The sequence below is a fragment of the Vipera ursinii genome (genome assembly GCF_947247035.1).
Source record: "Vipera ursinii genome assembly, chromosome: 3".
Lineage (NCBI taxonomy): Eukaryota > Metazoa > Chordata > Lepidosauria > Squamata > Viperidae > Vipera > Vipera ursinii.
In genome coordinates this window covers 49,231,797-49,247,725 of record NC_139516.1, presented here as the reverse complement: position 1 = coordinate 49,247,725, position 15,929 = coordinate 49,231,797, and the positions used below count along the sequence as shown (strand labels likewise).

The window sequence follows — 15,929 nt, the reverse complement described above, 5'->3', positions numbered from 1 at the left end:
TTGAGCCTTTATGTTTTCAGAAATTATACACTAGAAGGGACTAGTGATTCCATGCAGGCAAAGAAAAAAGTCTGCTTTCATTTTTGATTCAGAGAGTAAACTTTAGATTGTACAAAATCACAAATAATGTTGTGAAATTTGAGTCATTTCAAGACACTTGAAGAAGGGGGACAGGGACTTGTAGCTACAATGGCAGAAATAATGTTTGCTTATTTGAACGTACTGTTTACAAAAGAAGAAAGCAAAGTTATCAAAGAAAATGCTTTGAAAAATCTAAAGGATGAAGAGCTGACGTGACAACCTCATCTCTGAAAAGACATATTGGTGAGGCTCATTCCTCCACATCTATGAAAGGGAGTACAGTAATAATTACTGATAGTAAAGATACAGTCTTCTTTCTGACAAACCAAATATGTAAATATCATGATAGGTAATGTCAATTTCACATATTTAAATTTATCTGAAAGTTAGCAATATATATGTTACAATCAGTTTGAAAGATGCAAGTTATTTCAGTAACTCCTTTTGTTGTCCCTAAGCTGGTACTTTCTGATACCTCTTGTTGTTTTGGATTCTGTATATAGAAATATTAATCCTCTGAATAAGGATATGGAACAATTAACATAATTAACATTTATATGTTTTAATCAATTAAGACTGTACATAAGAATGGATAGATCTTCAAACTGAGTAAATCATTACAGTTTGATGGGAGCTATGTTGGAAAAACACTGAAAGGTAAATCTATGTATTAAAAAAAAATCACAAATACTATTTGGGGACCCGCCTCTGCAGAAGCTAGGTGTCAGCCCCACTCAATAGACCAGACCAAGAAATCAAATCTATAGGAAGGCTAAAACTACTTCTCTTGAGACTGACTGTAATAACTGAATTGTTTGCATCTGAATTGCTGTACTTTCTCCTTATACTTTTGTGACTTAGGAATGCATCTGCCTGAGCTGTTTCTATCCTGAAATACAACAGTTTTCACATAGTTAAATACAATAGCACAATGATATGAGAAACCATCACCATCATCATCATTATCATCATGTCCTGTGCAGGTGTCTATGACAAGTTGCCACAGGCAACTCACTGTGGCCCACTTGGCGTGGCCAGCTCACTATAGTCAACTCTCCATGGCCAACTCACTGCCAGACAATTCACCATGGCCAACTCATCGTGGGACAACTCGTTGCAAGACAAAATTTACACTAATAGCAAAGAAATGATAAAAAAGAATCATTAAACAGTTAACACAACCCAGGTGGCTAGAAAGGCCCAACAGAGGCTTCACTTTCTTAGGATCTTGCGGAAGAACAGGGTAGAACAACAGCTAATGACCCTCTTTTACCAGTCCACCATAGAGAGCGTCCTCTCATATGGTATTGTGGTTTGGTATGCCGGTCTGACAGCCGCGGATAGGAAAGTATTACAGAGGGTAGTGAGCACAGCACAAGACATTGTGGGCTGTTCCCTGACACCACTGGATGACATCGACAGGGCTCGTTGCCTTGGAAGAGTGAGGAAGATTCTCAGGGATGACTCACACCCTGGACGGTATCTCTTTACTCTCCTACCATCTGGTAGGAGATATAGGAATATAGCCAGCCGTACCAACAGGCTGAAGAACAGCTTTTATCCATGGTCTGTTAGGCTTTTGAATGGGATGTAATCTTATGCAGAGTTGACTTGGGAGGCCGGTGTGTGGTGTAGTTGGTTCACATAGTGTGGTGGGATGGAGGGTTTGTTGTCACTGTGTGTTGGGGGGAGAGAGCACAGGGGGAGGCTCAGCTAATCTCAATGTACACATGTTGTACTTTGACAATAAAGGTTTATTATTATTAAAGAAAGGATGCAAAAGGAAGGGCAGAATGAAATGTGAATGGTAAAAATTTAAATAATTTTTAATTTATTCTAAATAATTAAATATAATTGTTAAATTGTCCCACAGTGAGTTGTCCCATGGCAAGTTGGCCATAGTGAGTTGTCCTGCGGTGAGTTGGCTGTGGTGAGTTGGCTTTGGCCAGTTGGCCATGGAGAGTTGGCCGCAGTGAGTTGGCTTTGGCAAGTTGTCCCATTCCCCCTGGGCAGAGCACATTGGGCAGCTAGTGTTTGACAGCAGTTTTGATCATTCACAGCATCATCCCAAGGGGCACTAATAACCTCAACATCTTCCTTAAGTTTTTTCTGAGGCCGACCTCATTTTCTCTTTCCTCCCGGAGCTATCAAACATAGCACAATTTTTGGATTCCGGTCTTTAAGCACAAGTAAGATATGGCCAACAAACCGCATCTGACGTTCATTCACAGTTCTTGGTAGGTGTTCTAAATCTGACCTTTGTGGTATCTCTTTATTAGTGATGTGGTCACAATATAAGAATTTGAGGATTCTTCTCAAGCAGCATTGTTAGAAAACATTTAACCATTTAATCATCTTGGTTGTACACTTCCAAGGTTTGCCAGCATATATTGCATTTGGTATAATAACACCCTGAAAAGTTTTATCTTTGTGGTAATACTTGTGGCTGCCATAAACCAAATTGGACATATGTGTTGAAACACAACTGCTGACATTCCAATTTGATGGTTAATACACATATCTACACCTCCATCAATAAAGAGAAATAGCTAAAGAAACCACAAGCAAACTGAAGGAGAAACCTGCAGCTCTCTAAAAGCTGTAATACACTGACATTTATCAATCCCAGCCAGCATTGGTACTGATCCGCATGCTGTAACTCCACCCATTCCTTTGATTCATCTACATATGCCCTCAGTCACTCTCTTACTGACTGAAACATTAAAACAATGTACAAGCAAAATTTGACATAGCTTTCAATAACTCCTTTCCGTGCAGGGCTTTTACAGTGTACATACACACGTAGTAGGAAATCTTTAATCTATTAGCCATTGTGTACAGTCCAATCAATACAGCATTTTTAAAGTGCTTAATCAGGATATGTAGGGGAAATAATTCACAAAGAAATAAAAGAACTAAAAACTTCCATAAAATGCAAAAAACATTGCACTATATACAAAATTCAGCATTTGTTTTTTAAATTGAAAAATTGAGGTTACCTAATGCACAAATTCCAATTCAGAAGTAAGTTACCCAATATGAAGGTCAAATAGATCGGGGGGGGGGCGGAATTAGAACAGAAGGAAACTGAGATCCTTCACTGACAGAGAACTGGAGTTCTCTATCTGCTTTTGTTTTGTTTTGTTTTGTTTTCATTTTTATCAAATTGTTTTTAATTGTTTTAAAGGATTTCCTGCTGGGTCAAGTGTTAAGGCATTTATAATACTGTATGTATTTTGCCTGCTGTTGTTAAGTCAATCTGATTTATGCTGAAAAATCACTTTCTGAAATTGTTTAATAAAATTTAATTAAAAGAGAGCGATGAGATATTGCTATTAATCTGCCTGCCGAGACAGTTGCATTTGGGGACCTTCTGTCACACTAGCTCTGGGATGTTGATAAAAGCTGAGAGTCAAGCAGCTCCTCTTAATGAGCAGAGCTGGAGGAGGAAGAAAAAAGGAGGTTCAAATGATGTGTTTTGTGTAGGCAGTAGCCACTGTCAGGATGCTCCCACTAGCTGCCTTTTATTTTAAACATAGAAACAACACCTTCTATTCTAAACAATACATTCAACTCACTGGATGATCAAGCATACAGCAAAAACAGGGGCTGTGGCCCCTAAAGTAGCATTTCTCAATCTTGACAACTTTGAGATGCGTGGACTGGAGAATTCTGGGAGTTGAAGTCCTCATATCTTAAAGCTGCCAAGATTGAGAAACGTTGCTCTAAAGGCAGACTTCCTTTGAGGACCACACTGCAGATAGTTGCTTTGGCTGGATGATTGCCCCTACCAACTCTTGCTTACTCTGAAGTACATATGGGTCCCTCCTTCTGTTAACAAATAAGTAATTTCCATTTGGAGAGGTACTCGAGAGACATTCTGAACTTCTTGACATGACTTCATTTCCTTTTCTTTCTTCTAGGGAGCTAAAAAACCCCAAGTATAACTGAAAACAGGAACTGTCCATCTTTGCTCAGATGAAATGGAGAAACGAGATATATATATGTAGATGATAGCTACTTGAACTGTAGAGTTTCCTCTATCTAAGTAGGATTTTGGAAAAACAGATTCATGTGGAAGCTTTCATGGATAAAAGCTTTTCGCTACAAATGCTATAATCACTTTTTTCCATTTCGTGGACAATGCAAGGATAAGTATCACAGCCGCACACTTGTTCTTACTCCTCTGAGAATTGTCCAAACTTTTAATAATGCCAGAAAAGATTCTTGACAATGGAGAAAAGGAGCAAGCCTATATGCCTCATTTGGCCTCGATGATAAAGGAAACATGTATTATTTTCCCAATTTTCTCACAATGCTACACTTCTTTGGTTTTCAGACTTATCGTTCTCCTTGGAAATGCCTTCTAGATAGACAAATCCTATTTTTGTTCTTATCACTATCTGTCGTATTCCTTTAATATTACTTTGAGTCCCTATTTCCAATCAGTCTATTAATCCATCTAGTTTAGGACTGAATAACTGTACCTCTGCAGTTTCAAATAGCAGCCTTTTTTAATAACACAAGCGATCAAAGTCTTTTGCCAAACTCCATCCCTTCTTAACTACTGTGGCTTTCCACTGAATACAGCAACTAATCTCTGTCTTGAGGGTCTAGCAGTCCATCTCAAGAACTGCCTTGGAACTGCCAAGTTCTGCTTCAAACTTACCATACTCCCATTTTTTTGCAGACACAACAAAAGTAATAGTTGTTGTTAATTGTAGATTCAAGTCAACCTTGACTCCTACCATAGCAACTGCCTGGACAAGTTCTTACAGATTTCTTGGCAATATTTTCAGAAATGGTTTTTCATTGTCTTCTTCATAGGACTGAGAAAAAGTGACAGACCCAAAGTCACCTTGCCCAAGGTGGGACTAAATTCACCATTTCCCATTTTCTAATCTGTTGCCTAAATATTGCACCAAACTGCATGCCTTGGAAAGCATATTGAAAAATAGCATCTAAAGTATATCTAACCTCAAGGAGTTCATTTTCAGGTTTTAATAATAACATTTTACAGGAAAAAGAAAGGATTTGTTTTTAATATTTTATTAGTATTAAGTCCTTCCTATGCAGATGCCTGCAATCTGGATCTACTTTTCAAAAGAGTCAAAATCAAGATTCCCATTGGTGAATCTTAGCTTCCTGTTCTTCCCCTGCTTTCCATGTCAATGGTTCTGATCACCTGGCCAGAGTATCAAAGCATCAATTTCTTTGTTTATTAACTGGAAGGATCTCTTCTGAAGAAACAAAAGTGATAAAGAACAGCCAATACATTTCCCTCAGGTTTGCTGTATCTCTGAAGAACAGACAATAAATAGCAGAAAAGACAATGGTGATGCTGTTTGGCTTCTGCCTTATCAGCACAGGAAATTGTCTCTTTCTTTAGACTCTTGGTTATTTTTATTCTGTAATAATGTTCAGGGATCTGTTAAGATAAGAGGCTCCTTTGAGAAAGGGCTTAGGGGACTTGTTAAAATTATCCCCTGCCTCTATGTAAAGTTGTAGATATAGAGTTGGGGGAAAATAATAAAATAATACTGAAATCTCATCAGCTGCTTCCACCAACGAAAACAGTAAGGCAATTTCATTCAACCACACAAATCAAACATTCTGTGGCACAAATGCCAGGAGGAAAAAAATAAGCAGAGTGCTTTTTTCAGCTTCTGAAACTATAGTGTGTTGTTTAGAATGCACATGAAGACAATTTATACATAGAAAACCTTTGAGGACTTTTTAAAGACTACCAAAATAGATTAATGCTGCAATCCCAGATGACCTCTAAGGTCCTTCTTAGTATTATTATGCTTATGTAGCAATAGCACTTAAGACTTATGTACCCCTTTATAGTGTTTTACAGCTCTCTCTAAATGGTTTACAGAGACAGCATATTACCACCAACAATCTGGGTCCTAATTTTACTGACCTCAGAAGGATGAAAGACTGAGTAACCTTGAGCCAATCAGGATTGAACTCCTAGCAGTGGGCATAGTTAGCCTGCAATACTGCATTCTAACCACTGTGCCACCGTGGCTCCTATATAGTTTTTTATATAGTTTTTTCTGAAGAATATTGAGCAAATTCTGGCAATTTAGAGTAAATTTTGGCTTTATTCCAAAGCCTAGGAATTAGTTACATATCACCATAATAAAGATCTGGTTCTAAGTAATGTTGTTTTTTCCCCTAAACTATATGTTATGAGGTCAAGTAATTCTGATTTTTTCAGCTATTTTTACAATTCCACTTTTGTTGTCATTATTCAGTGGCTACCTTGAATTTCCTATCCTTTAGCAAAGAAAAAGTTCTGCTTCTCACCTTTTCATGGAAGAGACATGATGAATTCATTAGAAATTCTTCTGCTTCCCAATTTTCCTCATATTTTTCCCAAAACTTTCTTAAAGTTAATAAATGCCATGCCTATTTGAATGAATTGTGGTGTGGAATGAAGTCAGTGAAAAACATTAGATGCATTGTTTCCAAACACAAAGGTTAGAAAGTGAACTTTACTTCAGAATATTTTATTTCCATTAAATAATTATGGCCATGTCTGCAGTCAACATAAACAAGAAGTAAATTTTTGCCCATTTTTTTCTCTTTTCCAATCTTGTCCATCCAATGTCATGTTTATGCCAGTATATGATTTTTGTTCTTAAAACATATTTATTTTGTAAACATATTTTAGAATACCTGTAGATATTTGCCCAAGAACCACATTTTTGCAGACAATTTTTGCTACTTGCTGACCCAAGAGAGTGCTTTATTTCAAATTCATCTCTGATCATAAAGAAACAGTCAAACCTCAAGATGCAGCTACTTAAAACGTTTGATGACTGAAATTCTAATAAAGTTCAGGCAGAAAGAAAATAGTATGTCATACAGGATCAGGTGATCACAAACAGAATTTTGTTTCTCCTTGAACCAATAACTATTCCCATAAATAACAGGAATCTGATTCAATCCACCATTAATCCAGGAGCCTTGGTGGAGCAGTGGGCTAATGCCTCCTTAAGTAACACCAGCTGCCTGCAATTAGTGCAGGTTCGCATCCCACCAGGCTCAAGGTTGACTCAGCCTTCCATCCTTCTGAGGTAGGTAAAATGAGGACCCAGATTGTTGGGGGCAATTAAGCTGACTTTGTAATAATGCCGCTTGGGGTGTGTGTGAAAAAGCCCTAATAAGCAGGCATATACATAGAATGAAGGCTACTGCTAAGTTTGTAAGCCGCCCTGAGTCTTAGGAGAAGGGCGGGATATAAATGGAATTAAAATAAATAAAATAAATAAATAAATTAAAATAATTATTAGTATACTCCAAGATGTTGCATTTCCACATATTCTAAATACAGGCATTTTACCCAAAGAATCAAATCATTTCCTTGTTAAGAAAAAGTATGATGTCCCTCATTCTCTTCTTTATTTCAAGATATTTATGACATATCTTTCTTTAACAAAGCTTCTGTCCCTTAGTTAATAATTATTCTTATTGTCTAACTGGTTCCTGCTGTTAGATTTCCTTCACATGATTGGTTCAGTTGATACCTTATCTTTTTAATATCCATACATTAGCACAATAGTAGGGATGTATTTTAATTTCCATAAAATCTATATTACCTTTTCCTATTACCAGTACATCTACCTGTTATGAATATGTAAATAAAGTTGACTATTCCAATGACAGAAGATTACAATTTCTACTGAAAATGATTTTTGTAATCATTTGGTTCTCTATACAAATAAGGAGTCACTTATATGGAAAGAGGGGCACAGAGGAGAGGATATGAAATTTACAAATTGAAAATTATTTGAAAGAAGTCCATAAGTAAGGCAGTTAAAACATCATCTTTTTTTTCCCAGGTCTCTGCAGAAAAATCTGACTCCTTCAATAAATAGCAAAGAGCTGCTATGCTTATTTTCATGCAGGATCCATAGCATTTCCCCTTAATTTTTGCTATATTTATCCTTTGCCTTTCCTCCAGGAGCACAAGGCAGTTTATGTGGGGAAGTAGTGGTAATACAGTTTCACTACTGTATTACCACTACAACCCCATCAGGTAGATTGGGCTGAGAAAGAGTAACAGGCCAAAGTCACCCTGAGTCTATGATGGATTTGAACTTGAATCTTTCCAACACTTTACTACTATAGCCTACTAGGCTGAGAATGTTAAATTTAATTGGAATTTACTAGGGCTGAAGTCAGATTTACTAGAATTCTTTTTTTACTTACAATTCTTTTGGAAAGAAGTCTGCTTTTACCTTAATTAGTGGGCTTATCCACACTGCCTAGTTACCTGATTGCTACAATAGGACATCAATCCTTTTGAAGGTAGAAGCAAGCAACACCCACCATTACTCATCTCCCTCTCATCACAAATTCAACCTTCCACAGCATTTTCCTGACAATATTTGAAAGTTAAGTTTTTCATTTTATGTTGCCTCAAGTGTACTTGACCATTTTGGCACTTTATTTTCTTACAAGCTCACCTCAGCAGTTTGTTAGATGTTTTGCAGAGGAAAGAATGTGCCATCATCTGAGGTAATACTGAAGCAATAAGATGATCTAAAAGGTTATAAAAAACATGCTTTTTCATTATTATTAGAATACAAAATGGGCAGAAGGAAAAAAATTATTATTATTTTATTTCATTTTTTTAGTTTTGGTTGCTATGCCTGCCTTTGGTGCTATAATAATAATAATAAACAGAGTCCTGCAAGTAGAAGTAGAAGGACTGCAACAAAAGAAAGCAGAGATAGTACAATCCCAAAACAACTGGATCACCATTTGAGCACCATCAGCATTGACAAAATCACCATCGTTACAACACGCAGCTCTACTGTCTAAATATTTGGTTAACTATGTAACAAACCATAATTTATTACATGTGTACAGGTAGTCCTCGACATAGAACAGTATGACCTCTTTTCACACTTACAACTATTGCAGCATCTCCAAGGTTTAATGTCTCAAGAACTGGTCATGTGACCATGGTCATGTGATCAAAATTCAAACATTTGGCAACTGACTCATGTTTATGATGTTTGCAGTGTCCCAAGGTCATGTGAACACCCTTTGCGACCTTGTGACAAGCAAAGTCAAAGGGGAAGTCAGATTCACTTACCAATTGTGTTATTAACACCTGCAGTGATACGGTAGACTTAACAGTGGCAAGAAAGTTGTAAAATGGGGCAGAATTCACTTAACAAATGTCTCATTTAGCAACATAAATTTTAGGTTCAGTTGGTAAGTCATAAGTCAAGGATTACCTGTATGTCACCCAAAATTTAATTGTTTGTATCAAAGTTTAAAATTACTTTATTTATTAAATTTGTTTGCCACAAGGTGACTATATGTGTGTGTGTTTGTGTGTGTATTGTTTTCATGAAGTGACAGGTGGAAGGGTAAACTGCAGCCATGGAATAGCCCACAGGAGAATGATATCTGCCATCCAAACTGAGTATCTTGTAAGCTGTGGCCAAAGTGCTCAGTCCAGGCACGCTTTTCTTCAGCCAATTTAGACTTAAATTGTCATAAACTCAGAACAGGACCAGATTAAACAGTAAATTATAAATATACCCAGGCTGTCATTTTGCAACCAAATAACAGTTTAGTGCCTCAAAAAATTTGTATTCAAAATTTACCTAAACCTTTTGGCTACATTGCTGATATTTTGCAACAAAAGTAATTACAGCATCTTTAAATAATATCTCAAAACTATTCAAATTGCCATGAAAAAGCTCAAGAGAAGGCAAATTTATTTTTTGTGACATTTTGTATTTTACCAACTTTTTGAAGTGGTACTTTAAAGGCATCAACTTCCCTCCGCCCTGTGCGCTCCCACAGAGAGGGTCTCCTCAAGGTGCCACCGATCAGAGAATGTCGATTGGTGGCCCCCAGGGGGAGGTCCTTCTCTGTGGGCGCCCCAGAGCTATGGAATCAGTTGCCGGTTGAGCTCCGGATGGCGCCCGACCTTCGCTCCTTCTGTCGCGAGCTGAAGACACTCTTATTTGAACAAGCCGGCCTGGCCTGATGGGGTATGGGTTGGGTTTTTATGGTCATTTTTAATATCTGTATTTACTGTTTTTAGTCGGGCATATGTTTAATTTTCTTTTAACTTTTGTATTTTTGTATTTTTTATATATCTGCCCTGTTCACCACCCTGAGTCCTTCGGGAGAAGAGCGGTATATAAATAAAATTATTATTATTATTATTATTATTATTATTATTATTATTATTATTATTATTATTATTATTATTATTATTATTATTATTGCATTTTAAAAGTTATGGACATTTATTTTAATACAAGCTTCTCACCTTTCCCTTTCTTTTAACTTTACAAGAAATTCAGGAGATAGATTGTGCTGGGGAATAAAAGACTGATCCAACATCATCTGCTTCCATGTTGACCTGAAACTGGATCTCTCTAAAAAAAAAGTCCAGTACATTAAGTCATACTGTTGACTATCCAACTTCAACTATTGGGAAACAAGAGCTTGGGGGACAAAATAGGGCAATCATCTGTCCTATATCTCCAGTGAAACCTAAACTACCCAGCACACAACAATCATCTACATGGGTCAAACATCTGAGTAGCATATTTTCTTTATTCATACTGAACATGTATAAATCTAAACCTAGATGAATTTCTAAGATATCAGCTTCATTTAGTGACCATTCAAAGTCTCAACAGCACTGGGGAAAAAGTGACTTATGACCATTTTTCACATTTACCACTGTTGCAGTATCCCCATGATTATAAGATCAAAAATGTGATGCTTGACAACTGGTTCTCATTTATGACGGTTGCCGTGTCCCATCTTCATGTGATCACCATTTGCAACCTTCTGACGAGCAGAGTCAGTGGGGAAGCCAGATTCATCTAACAATCGTGTTACTAACTTAACAAGTGCAGTGATTGACTTAACAACAGTGGCGGCAAGACAGGCTATAAAATGGGGCAAAGCTCAATTAACAAATGTCTCACTAAGCAACAGAAATTTGGGGCTCAGTTGTGATTCTATATTGAGGACTACCTGTATTTTGATTTTTGAAATTTAAAGGAGAGATAAGTTGGAATTAAGATTCAATTATTTGCATAATTGGCCTTTCCATATAGGGTGTTTCATTTTGTGCATTTAAGCCTCAAAATATGTTGGGCCAGTCTTGCCTAGGGAAAGAAAAGACCTTGTTGGTTACACATTCCAGCTCCTGGGAATTTGTCTTAAATAAAAAACAGGAACTCTCTTTATTATTAGGTGTCGTGTATGAGGTCTCAAGAGAGCTAGGTGAATTACTACAAAGGCTTCTAATCAGCTTGTTAGCAATGGAATAGAAAAAGGAAACTGCATATTACAAATCCTCCAAATGAGCTAAAGCCCCTTTTTCAACTGCAACTTGACAGCTAGTTTTCAGCAACCCTAAATTATTCCATCGCAAGTTGCAGCAAGAAGGTGAGCAACCTTGCACATAATCTACAGTCATTATAATTTCCATCTTTATTACCCACACTATACCAAACACATTAAAGTGACTTTAAGGAAGCTTTCATTTCAGGAAGTAATCTCTTAAAAAAAACAAAACCCTGCTTTCTTGTTAGTTTCTTCACTGCCATTTCATCAGAACAGAAAGCTTACTACATTTCTTTTAATTCTTAACTTGAGACTAGTTATACTCCTGTACTTTGATATGGCTTAGTTGCTGAACCCTACTGTATAGTGATTGGAACTGATTCCAAAATTTAATAATGCTCCAATTTGGCCTTATGGTATTCTCTCCAAAAGAAACATTGCAATTTGATTTACATATTTAATTTTGGGCACAGCTCCAAATTTACTTGGAATTAATTTGAGGGAAGATTCAGAGCCTGGCCAGAAAAAAAAGCAATGGGCAGCTAATTATGTGGTGCTACTAACCAGAAGTTATTATAAAGGACTTTGTGGTGATACTGCATTTATTTCCTTCATCATTCTTCAGCTTCAAATGTGCATTAAAAATCCATGTGCCACTCAAGACCTCTATCCATAAGAATAAGGCCTCTTTAAACATCAGGGGTTTAAGACTGTGTTCTATGGTATCAAAAGGGAACCATACATTTATTGGGGTTCAGGAGGAGGAGGAGGAGGAGGAGGAGTTGGAGGAGGAGGAACTTTGCCTTTTGATCAATTCTAGGACTTTTTTGTTTTTTTATTAACAGCTTCTAAAGCTTTTTAAACATTTATTCATTCAGTCTTTGGAGATTTGGGTTGGACTCATTTTTTTAAAAAAGTGATTGGTAATAGTAGTAAAGATAATAGGTCAAATAATAAATAAATAAGTCAAATACAAGCCAAGAGACCTGAATGGTGATTGGGAAAGAGTACAAAATGACTGCTTCATATTTTCTGGAGCATGAGCCAGATTTTTCTATATGTTTACTACTATATGCCAACCAATTATAAGATTTTTTTTCTACATGACCAATTGACTAACTCCGATGCTAACTCAAGGATTCTGTAGATACCAAAAATACTTTCTTCCACACATGTACGCATATAATAATACATATAGGATAAAAAGGTAAAGGTTCCCAGGATGATGCTATACAATTTGAATGGACACATTCTCCTCCCCATACATAGACCCAGCAGTGCCCCTACCATACCTCTGTTTGCCAGGATAATTAAAGGTTGAGATATGACATGTATTTTTGCTGATGCTAGCTACATGAAGTGCTGCAAGAGTTTTTCTATTAAAACCTAAGCAAACATATCAGATAAGTCTGGGTTGCTGCTCAGCCGAAACTGACTGTTTCAGACGTTGGCAGCAGCCATAAGGAGCAAATGAAATGTAGACGGTCCTACCAGATGGGGAGCCAAAACAGAATGAAATCTAGGTCAGGAAATCAGTTGTGAAACTTAGCTGTTTACCATTGCTGTATTCAGAAGTAGCTTAAACATGACTCCAAGAATTGTGAAAGAAGGCTCTATAATCATGAGTTTCATTGCTAGAAAGAGCAACTGGCTGAGTAAGAGAACAGAATGGAATCCGCATTATAACCAGTTCCTTACCATTTCTATGCCCTGCTATAACATACAATAGGGTTATGCATATGCCTGATCCTACAGCAACAAAGATGATGGCAGCTGACATAGGTTTTAGGTGTCTATCAAAGTGTCCCTGCCAGTATGTAGATTCTCACTATGAATCAGAAAGACATTAACTCAGTTTGCATTTTAATGCAGAAAGTGTGGATACTGGAGGAACACATACTAGATGTATCCATAAAAAGACAAGTACCAAAATGCATTATTAATGGGGCCATGTTTGCAAAAGTTCAAAAATGTGCATAGTTTGAGAAATGCACACAAGTAACATATGCATTTTTATGAAGGCCTTTTTTCCTTAAGAAAAGAAATTGCAAATTGAGGCAGAAATGAGGTGAAATGAACATAAGACTGAGGAAAAATGAAAACAACTACAGTGTTGATTGTCACTCAGTTCCTGCTGATGTACTTGAGCTTGACAAGAAAATTTTAAAATGAAAATAAATATAAAAGTTTCCTTTCAGAATCTAATAAATTAGGAAGTATACCTTTTTTTTCAATCCTGATCATGGGCATATTGATACGTAAAAGCTCCAATAGTAAATCCTTCCAAACAGAAAAAGAACTTTTAAATTTAATGTTGTAAGCTACCCAGAGTCATCTTGTGGCAAGATGGGCAGCAAACATATTTCATTAATTAATAAATAAAAAGAAGAGAGTATTAGCAGAGAGAAAAGCTTCTATCTGATTAAGGGTCTCTGTATTAAGGTTTTTCAAATTGTGTTCTGCAGAATCCTAGAGTTCAACAAGAATTTGAGGGAATTCTCTGAGAGTCTAAGGGGGGGGAAATCATTCAATTTTCCTACAGGTTCCATGGTCTGAAAAAGTTTGAAAATTCTTTCCGTACACCAGATCCACAGGAGCAAAAATAAATAACAGCAAAAGTCATGGTTACTATCAAGGAAAAAATCTCTCTATATATATTTTTTAAAAAAATCAAAACAGGAAGAGCCACATAATTGTAAAGAAAACAGGTTGGTAGCTGTAAAACTCCTCATCTCATTAATCATAATATAATACCTTTTATTTTATTATACTTAACAAATCAACAAGGCCTTATTAAAGGAACGTGTAGCATAAGGCACCAGCGCAAGACAATTTGCAGTCATGTCAGAGAGAAAAATCCTCTCCCTATAAAGTTTGCATGGCATGCATAATTGATGGATTGTTTCCACATCCTCCTTAATAAACTTGCAGTTGTACAGCTGTTGAGAGATGCGAGGTCAGGAATGCTCAGGACCCCAAATAATGTCTTTTCCTGTGATGCTAACAGAGCATGGAGGAACAAAATCTCATCCAAATAGGCATTGTATTTCTGGCATTTCACTGTTCTAGTCTACACCAACTGGGATTCCAGCTTCACAGACCCCTACTGCCTGGCAGGTAGTGTTTACTATTTGATTAGCTAATGGGTCACATTCTAACACAACCTGATCTGGCAGGGAAAAGAGGGCCCTAGAGAGCTTAGGATCAAAATAATGGCATTATTTTCTTTGGGAGTCTGGCTGCTGCAAGATATACCACATCTTTCATGGAAAGGCAATCAGTCATAACAACGCTGTGTTGCTAAACTCCTCAAGCATTAATTAAAATCCCAGCAACATTCCAGCTGAGAGAGGAAATACCCTGAAGGATGAATGAGTGAATGGATGCTCTTCTCTATCCACTAAGGCAGATATTTTTCAAGTGATAGTACTGATACCGGTAATAACTGTAGGATAGTATAAGAAGCCTATGTAGTAAATTAATGTGACACTAGTAGGTAAACTGGGAAAAACAGAGTGTTGTTGTTTATAAATTAGATTAATGACTTTTGAGTGAGTACATTTATTAACAACTATAAAGCACAAGGAAAGTCATGATCTGAGATCTCACACACTTTATCAAACATACTGGGAGGGTTCTGTTTTATGAGACACGTTTATGAAACATTAGAGTACTGTCATTTCAGTTTTCAGATTTCTTTGGGCCTTGATACTTTTTAGTTAAGAAAATGTAAATCATGGTCAAGAGGTTTTAAAAAAATGTAAACCATGGTCAAGAGGCCATGTTCTATTGATAGAAAATTGGTTATGTTCAACTAAAATGGTGTTTTGGGAGTCAGATATGTTGATTACGAACATGCCAGAATTGTTATGAACGCAGTGAAGCCTGAAGGCATTTGATTTTCACTTAGTCATACTTCGCTCAAATTGAGGATCCAGGACAGGAGATTGACATTTTGCAGATAATATTGTAGAATATTATCATCATTTTCTCATGTGATGCTTGATTTTTTAACTATTATAGATAGTTATAACTGCTGTAATTATAACTACCAGCTGTAAAAGAAAGAGAGAGAGAGAGAGAGAGAGAGAGAGAGAGAATAGTTTCGGGAAAGGGTTTAATTGTTCCATCATGATGAACTATCCTGTTATCAAAAATGATGCCAGGTCTGAGGAACAAAACATATCAGGAGAGACTGAGGGAACTAAATATGTATAGCCTGGAGGACAGAAGGGAAGGGGGGGCATGACATAACTGAAACCTTTATATGAAGGGTGTGAATAAGGTTCTAGAAGGCATTATTTTCAATATTAAACAAAAATCAAGAACACAGAGTCATAACCTCAAACTGAGAGGAGGAAGTTCAAAAGTAATGTTAGAAGGTATTACTTCACAGAAAGAATACCGAAAGCTTGGGACCAACTTCCAGCAGAGGTAGTGGGTCAACCATCACTAACTGAATATAAACATGCTTCGGATAAACACAGATGTGCATCATCTGA

The 15,929-nt window shown here is 36.8% G+C and overlaps 1 protein-coding gene across 1 annotated transcript in view; it reads right to left on the bottom strand.

Moving 5' to 3' along the window:
- The window catches only part of GRM4 (glutamate metabotropic receptor 4), a gene marked incomplete at both ends in the record, with an annotated part of 317,732 nt that overhangs the window by 25,596 nt on the left and 276,207 nt on the right, over positions 1 to 15,929 (bottom strand). The gene's annotated exons all lie outside the window — the stretch shown is intronic.